Source organism: Pollicipes pollicipes, unplaced genomic scaffold (assembly GCF_011947565.3).
Source record: "Pollicipes pollicipes isolate AB1234 unplaced genomic scaffold, Ppol_2.1 Scaffold_6686;HRSCAF=7923_pilon_pilon_pilon, whole genome shotgun sequence".
Taxonomy (NCBI): domain Eukaryota; kingdom Metazoa; phylum Arthropoda; class Thecostraca; order Pollicipedomorpha; family Pollicipedidae; genus Pollicipes; species Pollicipes pollicipes.
In genome coordinates, this window is record NW_023596921.1 from 46201057 (window position 1) to 46209728 (window position 8672).

An 8672-nucleotide genomic window follows, 5' to 3' on the forward strand; every position below is an offset into this window, starting at 1 on the left:
TGAGCCATTTCTCCCTATTTTTAACCCTATACATATTATGCCTAGGACATCATGTCAGTGTCATCTCGTGCAAAACATTGTTTGGCTAGCATCATTGTTTGAAAGCATTGATTCAAGTACCTGGGCTATAAAATTTAGATTGTACCAAGGTAGACCTTAAGTGCTCTTATCCCACCTTTCAAATACAAATGAGAAGGAAGAGAGTATAATTTAAAATGGCTGGTCACCAAGATATGTCAGATACTTTACTGTTCTACCACATATCAGTAGACCGTAGGCCCTGTGGTATAAACTTGCATGCATCATGTGATGCTGTGCACTGACAGAGTATAATGTACTGGATGTTTCAAGGCCATAATAAGTGTTCGCAGCCCCCTACACTATGCATAGGCACAGACGCCATTCCAAGGCGTTACAATCGCTGCTATGTACTAACCGGTGTTCAAAAACCAGACGCAAGCTCTTATGCGTCGTTTGCTCTACTTTAGGGGATACACCATGCAAACAACACGGAATAAACAGCGCACGACAGTTTTCGAATTGCTCACACATATCCCTGACCACTATCCATGCTTCATCCCACAGCCATCGCCGCCGTGTAAGTGATGCTGTGTCCTTCTGGAATTGTTGACACAGACCGTTCACAGATACATATATTAAAAGAGAGGGTAGTACGATGAAGTAGCCAATAACGCAATGATGGGGATATCTGCTTGACTAAGAAATTGTCTTGTCTTGGGCAGTCTTTTCCATTCAAAAGTGTACAAATAATTATCAGCACGCTTCTTTATGCCTGATGCCTGCTTGAATACCTTCAATTGAGGAACATGCACTTTACCATAACGCAACGCTCTGAAGTGGAGGAATTTTAAGACGCAATGACTGGAATTTAACAAGATGTTATGACGCCATTTTCTTTTTTTGGCTTCCCTCCAGACGTCTTTTGAGACAGGATTTGAGGACCTATCTTTCATGTGATATCAAAACGTTATTTCGGCGCCCACTCCAGACGTTGAAGACGGCCTTTGCCTTAAGAACATTCAATGCATGCTTTGCATACCAGAACGAATCTTTAGGTGATTGGAAGGTATATGATTGTCTTGTGACGTCATTTTGGGACGCCGTTCAGAAGCGTTTGCGGTGATGCCAACGTATTTCTTACGGACATGGCTAAAAGTTGTTACGAGAAAATGGCCAAAACAGATGCATCAAAGCAGACCATTTTGCTACCAGAGATGCCAAACCATAAGCATAACAGTAAAGATGGCATTTATCGGCAGTCAGAACTGCACCGCGCTCCTAATGCGGTAGACAATTTCAGCATCAAAGCCCGTGCTGTACTAATGCACTATGAGCCCGGCTCTGATGTCAGCAGCGTGTTCAACGAGAGAGCTGAGGCAATCCCCACGCCTGGCGCCAGGCCTTGAACTGAACCCAACAAACGTGAAGATCAACACTCGGGACGAAACAGTGACTTGCTGAGAGCGATGCAGTATCAAGGACCGTGCGACAATCCATTGTCACCATCCATAAATCCACGGCAAATGCATACACAACCATGCGATGGGGCGGTGATTCCGACACCATCAGACGACAGACCGGCCTGTCATAACTACATCTGGCACTTACTGGCTCACTTTCCTTTCTTGAGGAAAACCAAGTACTGTTGACCGTTATATGCAGCATTTGCGACGACTGCAAGCGATGGTGGTATAGTGGTGAGCATAGCTGCCTTCCAAGCAGTTGACCCGGGTTCGATTCCCGGCATCGCACGCGTGGTTTTAAACCGAAGCCCAGCACACTGCTCACCCGCCAATGGTCGCCGCGCGAGCGGTGAGAGGGAGGCGAGTGGTTAACGCACTATCACTCAAACATCGCCCCAGTCTTTGGTCTTTCTCATATCGCCACATCGGAATTCAAAATGTCACATGACCATCTCTCATTATGTACTGGCATATTTCGCACATAAACGTCCCAACATGCAAGCGGCCGTTGCTCCCGCTTAGCCAACACTCCGGGGGCCCCGAGGTGCGGCCGACCGGCGGGCCGACCGGCGCGCGCAACCACGAACCGACGCCGCGGCACGAGGCGTGATCAACGGACCTCCTCCGAGACGGTCACCATCGCCCCCGCGACGCCAGGTGTACGAGCTCATCTCGTTATCGTCAGAGAAAATGCAGAGGTATAATTCCACGAGCGGAGAGGAATACTGAGGGACGGGGCGGGGGCGTGCGGTGCACAGACCTTTCCAAAGGCGCACCTACGCTCCCGCACAGCACCCCACTCCCAGGCAGGAGGTGGAATAGGTAGTAAAACGGGATAATTTTACGTAGGAGGGTTATTATAGTTCAAGCAAAACGAAAACAAGTAAACAAGCTACGAAGCGTCACGCACATTCAGGCTGTGTAGGGAAGACGACGTCTTTTAAAACTGATGACAGCTTGTCGAGCGTGTAAGTGATGCAGTTCGAGGGCCACGAGCTGCGAGCGCGTCACACAGCTACAACACTGACTTGGTGGGATAGATTGGGGAGAGCCCAGGAATATGCCTTGGTGGGTAGGTACCGTGTACTTATGCACTAAACTGGTGGGATCTGCATACATGGGGTTGCAAACAGCATATAAACCAAGAGAGAATCGGGCAGAACGGGGGCGAGGAGGGGGTGCATATGCCATAGCAGTTTAGTCAATACGGGCTGGTACCTCACCCCCACCAACAAGGTATCTGCCCTGCGCTAGGCACCTTGTTAGTGGGTAAGTACCTAATCGCATGGTGCTACTATTCAAACGTGATTCCCCTCATTTGTGCCCGATATTTTGCCAATGTGATCATAATTGAGTAATGGATTTCAAGTAAGCATTCCTCGTTTTCGTTCGAATTAGTTGTAGAATGCTTGTGGTTGAATGTTCACTTATAACCAGCGAACTGTTTGTGGGGGGGGGGGGGGGGGGGGGGGGCGGGGGCGGGCATGACCATTCCCTATCCTCTCCTAGGCGGGGGCTGACCCTCTCGCAAGACGTTATCTGCCGTGTTCCAATTACTTTGTTCAGACAACTCTGGGAGCCGTCAACACATTGACTTCCTTCAAAGGGGGACAGTGCCAGCGACCCATAATGCCCGAGCACCTACCCATCGTAGTACCGTTCTATTCGGATCCGACATGTGTCTCAGTAATGGATTTTACCAATTATTTTTTGCCCTACACCTACCATATTTGTACTCGGCATACATAATAATATTGTTGGCTTTTTACGCAACACTGCATAAAATGAGATGCTTATACATTCTTCAATTGGTCAGAAAACGCAAGCATCGCACGTGGTGCTATTATCTCCCTGTGCACATTTGACCACTTTCTACCGCTCGGGTACAAATGTGTGTTGAATATAGAGGTAAGAATGTTATTGCGCAACAAAAACAACAAATGATACGCTTAAGACAGTTGCGGCAACAACCAAAGGCTATCTGTTTTTTTCAATGCACATAATTCGACCATCGCAACAATAAAAAGATGTTTGTTTGCTGCACGACATCATCTGGTACTTCTGATAAACAACAGCTGATTTTGAGTCTAAAAATTCGTCGCCAGTGAAATTCACGTCGCGTGTCAGGACTGTTTGTAATGCTCGGTGAGCGGAGGATTTATTTTCGTTTGGATTTTTTTTGGCAAGGAGCGGCGATATTTTCTTTAAGAAAACAAAACCAGCCTTAGTCTCAATTATATATTTTCCTCCTATCTCCGCTGCCACCTGTCAACGAAGGCCCGCTTATAATTCCTGGCTCGAATTCCTCTTCTGTCGCAGCACAGCGCAACTCCGCCATCGTTTGCTCGCCGACGGGCGCCACCATCTCCGCATTGGCCGCCACCAAAGACCATAGCTTGACCTATTGATTTTAAGGTCGGTTCACCGATTGCTGACTTATCTAGCGGCCGGCTCCATCCGTCAGTAACGTCACTCAGGCGGACTGCAGAAACCAGCCTCGTACTCGCTGTGCCTCAGCTGTCAGGTTCTAACTTGGCAACACCATGAACATCTTCGATGCATCGCTGGCTGCTGCTGCTGCTTTGCTGCATCGGGCAGCTGGAGTCGTCTGGTCAGCTGAAGGTTTTGGGGGATTGCTGAGGGACGCCAGCGCTGTTGTGCGCGAACACGCTTCGCTCCGACCTGCTTGAAACGCGCCGTGCTGATTGGAACTCTCCCAGCATCAAATAAGCCATCACAAGGGCGCTCGTGGACGGAGCAAAGCCGTAACGTCAGCTCAACACAAATTGTGTACATTCGGGGGCCCTGCCCGGCATGGCAAACCGCCTGTATGATGTATTATGTGCTTAATTCGTTGCAATGGTGATACATTACCATGTTACCATTCAGGAACAACTGGCATGGCACCTTAAAAAGTGATACCGAATTGCTTACTTCAAGTGTACACCTGGAAATAATTCAGCTGCGCACGGTTGTACCAGGAACCCCTTCAGGCGCTTCCTGATGCGGTCATGACTGGGATGGCCTGCGGCCGGTGACACGGCCGTGCTTAAATGTTCAGGTTTATGCCAGAGGGCAGAGCAGAACCGCGCCGAGCATTGTAACACGTCACACTTTGGCCACCAAGTTCTGCCGAAGACCTGAAATTTCACGATCAAATGATGAAGCACAGGGCTCGTGTAACAAGCACTGCTTAGCGTAGGCTCTGATTTTAGGAATTAATTTATTCCAAGGCTCGGACTAAGTCTTTCAAAAATTAAACTATACAAAAATAACTGACGCAAAAACACAAGGACGGAAATAAAGGCTCTCAACTTCCGATGACACGCATCGCGGTTGGACGACATCAGTGCGATTTTATTTTGAAAACAGATAATCGCATCGGCACAAACGTGTTGTCATTGTGTGATGCCGGTTCGCACTGGGGCAAAATACAGGAGCACTAATTTCTACGGCTCTCAGGGCTACCGTCAGGCATCCGCAACCAGAACAAATGGTTTGTGCTGCAATAGCGTATGTGAACAACAGATCCTCCAATAAGGTGGATACAGCCCGGTTTTACAAACATCCAATACTCAGTATTTCTCTTTCGTTTATTACATCACAAACACCGTTGTAGGCCATAGCGGTGGATGCAGATACAAACTACTACATACCGCAGAAATGCTGCCATTTGCTATCGCACATCAATGCTATGTTAAGAATGGTCCGCAATTATAGCAATACAGAACATCAATAGCCTTAATTATACAAAAGCCAGACACTACACACCATGCAAACTTAAAGGGAGTGTATGCGATGTGCGACATGGTTGGGTCTAACAATAATGTTGTCAAGGTCTACATTTGCTACGTCAGAGTGATGAGATTTAGATAGTTGACAAAGCCTGGCTTGCTTTCATCTGCATTCCAGCGGTCTCCAATCGCAGCTAAAAAAAAATATCGTTTCGCACTTTTTTATTTATCATACTTGCTGAAGGGCAGTGTTCCTCATTTGCATGGGCATTTGGGGGTGAAATAGCTTTCTTAAAGACCGTTCGGTGCAGTTCACAGCCCAGCCTCTTTTAAGACCTAAACTTCTCTAGTTTCTGAGCTAAACGCCCGCGAAGATGTGCAGACTTTTCGGAAAGTACACCATGGCCACGCATGCCCTCGCTGACGCCATGATAACGCCATTCAAATCCTGTCATTCCGTTAGCCATGAGGCCGGTCAAAGCCAAGAAGAGGAAGGAAATTCTCGGCGTCGTTTATATCTGGCATTTGTGAGCACGATTTTCGATCGCCAATTGGCTGTGCAATGTGCGATGACTTAATCAAACAATGACGTGTAAAGGAGCACATCTTCTGTTATATAAGTCACGACGGTCAAAAACTGTGTTTCAAATTATAGTTTCGGCCCCTAGCTATCATATATATAAATATGTATACATATATATATATACATATATATATATATATATATTATATATATATATATATATATATGCATGTATGTATGCGTGTATATACGGGTCTTTGAAGCCTATTTTATCGAAGCCTGATGAGTTCTTGACTTTGTCAGGCTTTCTGTTGATTCGTTTCATGTTTTTAGTACGCTTTTTGTGTCGGATGAAGTAAAAGATCAATAAATGAATCATATAAAATATCGTGTGTTTGTTGTATAGTCATTCAAAGCTACGTTTCGGTTTCAACCATTAAAAACATTACCAAACAAATATGGTATGATTAAGATAAGACATGGTATGACAGCTTGATCGTATATGGTATGGTCTTTACACGATCGAAAGGACACATCATACATACGCGATGGTTCGAATAAAAAAGCAACTGGTTTCAATACATATGCAGACCTCTGTAGAATACTTTCACACAATTCACATACATTTAATGTTCCCCACAACTTGGGGACTGCTATATTCACAAAGGGGCAACGTAACGCAATAATTAAGTTGTTTGAGTGTTGGGGCATGTTGATAAATGAGTGGGACTTCTTATGTTATCGGTCATGCTTTGTTGTGTTGTTTTTGATGACTGTGTGTTATTGTTATGTTGATGACACCCACCCCTCTCTCAATGCCCAAGGTACCGATACTTGCGTCATTTGCAGCTCCGTCTTCAGAAATTTGGTTATTTGGCGGTCATGTGGACCCTTCCCCTTTCTTTTGTTTTCCCAAAGCGTGAGGGTGACGTGGCCAACGCGGGCCATGCCACGATTCCTTCCAGAAGTGGCTGGCGCAGCCCATTATACATACATCCAAAGGGAGATAGCGAGAAGGTGGCAATAACATCTTAAAGATGAGATGACTACACGCTCACCGTAGTTCGTTATAGTATGGTAGGATGTAATTACCATTTGCTGTTACTACAAGAGTGAAAGCTTTTTATGTCCCACGTGTTTTTGGAGCGCATCAAACTTCGTTCTACCACAACCTCTTCGAGTTGCATTGTTCACCGGTAACTCATCTCTCGTCGCTGCCATCGTATCTTATTTGATGTCATTGGCTGGCATCAAAGAAGATTGCCGTCATTCCGAAACCTAACACACTCAGATACATATGTAACAAATATTTCCATCATTGAAAGTACCAGTTGCCTTAGAACTTGAAACTCAGTTAGTTCGTATTTTCAAGGTAAAAAGTTATACCATATTTTGCACTAAGTAGCACTTTATTCAGGGCCGTAGAACGTTTTCGTTCTTTTTTTAGCATTACCGTGTCAAAGGCGGAAATTTTGTTGTTACACACGTATATGCACCAGCTCTGCCACAGGCATCATATGTTTTTCGCCAAATGATCTCAATGAATAGTGCATTTCTAAGCTATGAAAACGTCAGGGTTATCTAACAGCTGCGCTATTGAAAGCAGGCAGTCTAACTTATGCAAGTTGTTCACTGCATGGGTGAAGAACATTAGCCACTTAGATAAGACGTATACTAGCCTTATTCCTCTGAAAACCAGGAGAATAGAGATATAGTTCAGTTGATATTTCGGCAACATACCTTTCTCGAAACAATAGCAGAAGTGAATTCAAAATTACCAGCCGATGATCCTACTCGATTTTTTGAGGTTCTTTTTAAATAAACAATAAGCCGCAGTTTTTACAGAACGCCAACATTAAGGGGACTAAACAGAGAGTCATTGCCAGACATTACGAAGACACAGTGCCTATGTAAGAATTGGAATGCCCGGACATGCGTGTACATGAAAACGAATTCAGCCGAATAAGCATCACGCACCACGCTTCATTCGAGCATGCAAGCCAGCTGAAGTGAACAGGCATCACATATCGCGCACGAGCTATGCATGCAAACGATTTCAAATGAACAGGCGTCGGCACATCACGCGGCAGGCATCACTTACACGTGTAAACGATTTGAAGCTAGCACACATCACACATAGAGGCACATATTCGCCCTCGCATAATTGGCTATGATGAGCCCTGTATGTTAAGATTTGGTCGCCGACTTTTTATAAGAACAGATTTACTTATTTTCCTGTCTGGGTAGTCCTGCGCTCTGTAGATGACCTTGAGCTCTAAAAGGGCATAGGGTCCATATTTCTCTCGATTCAGCCTCACAGTCTAACAGCTGCTGATGGCAAAGGAAACCGGTGTGTCGTACAAAACTGAACATTGCGCAGAGATACCAGGCACTGACTGCTTTAAAGAGTAACAACCACGTGTCCGACTTTCAGAGCCCGTCTCGGCGCCTAAACGTATCAGTTGCGTGAAGTTGTGCCCGAAGGGTCAACGTTGCGAACTACGTCGCCGGTGCTCCCATGGCTTCTGCTCCGACCACCACCCGGTGTGCGTCAAGTCGCCAGCTCCCGTAAGAAAGCGCCCCCCCCCAGCTGCCAGAACGTCCGATGCCGCCGTCTGCAGACGTGCGTTGCTGCGGCAGGTCCTCTGTATCGGCGCGCCGTGCTACCCCGTGCCGGTCTGTATTCCCGATCGGTGCGCTACGGTCCGCTGCGGGACTGGCACAGTCTGTGTGACGGTGAGGAGGTCTCGCTCGCGACCTGCCCTGGCTCGCGACCCCTTTATGCCGAGGTGTGACTCGTAAATACTTCCCCAGCTGCCAGTTCACTGTCAAATGTGTTGCCACGGGCCAAGCCCAAGCCCGGCTTCTGTCCGCCGCCGGAGCAGGTGTCCCAAGGCCAACGTCAACCTCTGCCACTACGATAACGACTGC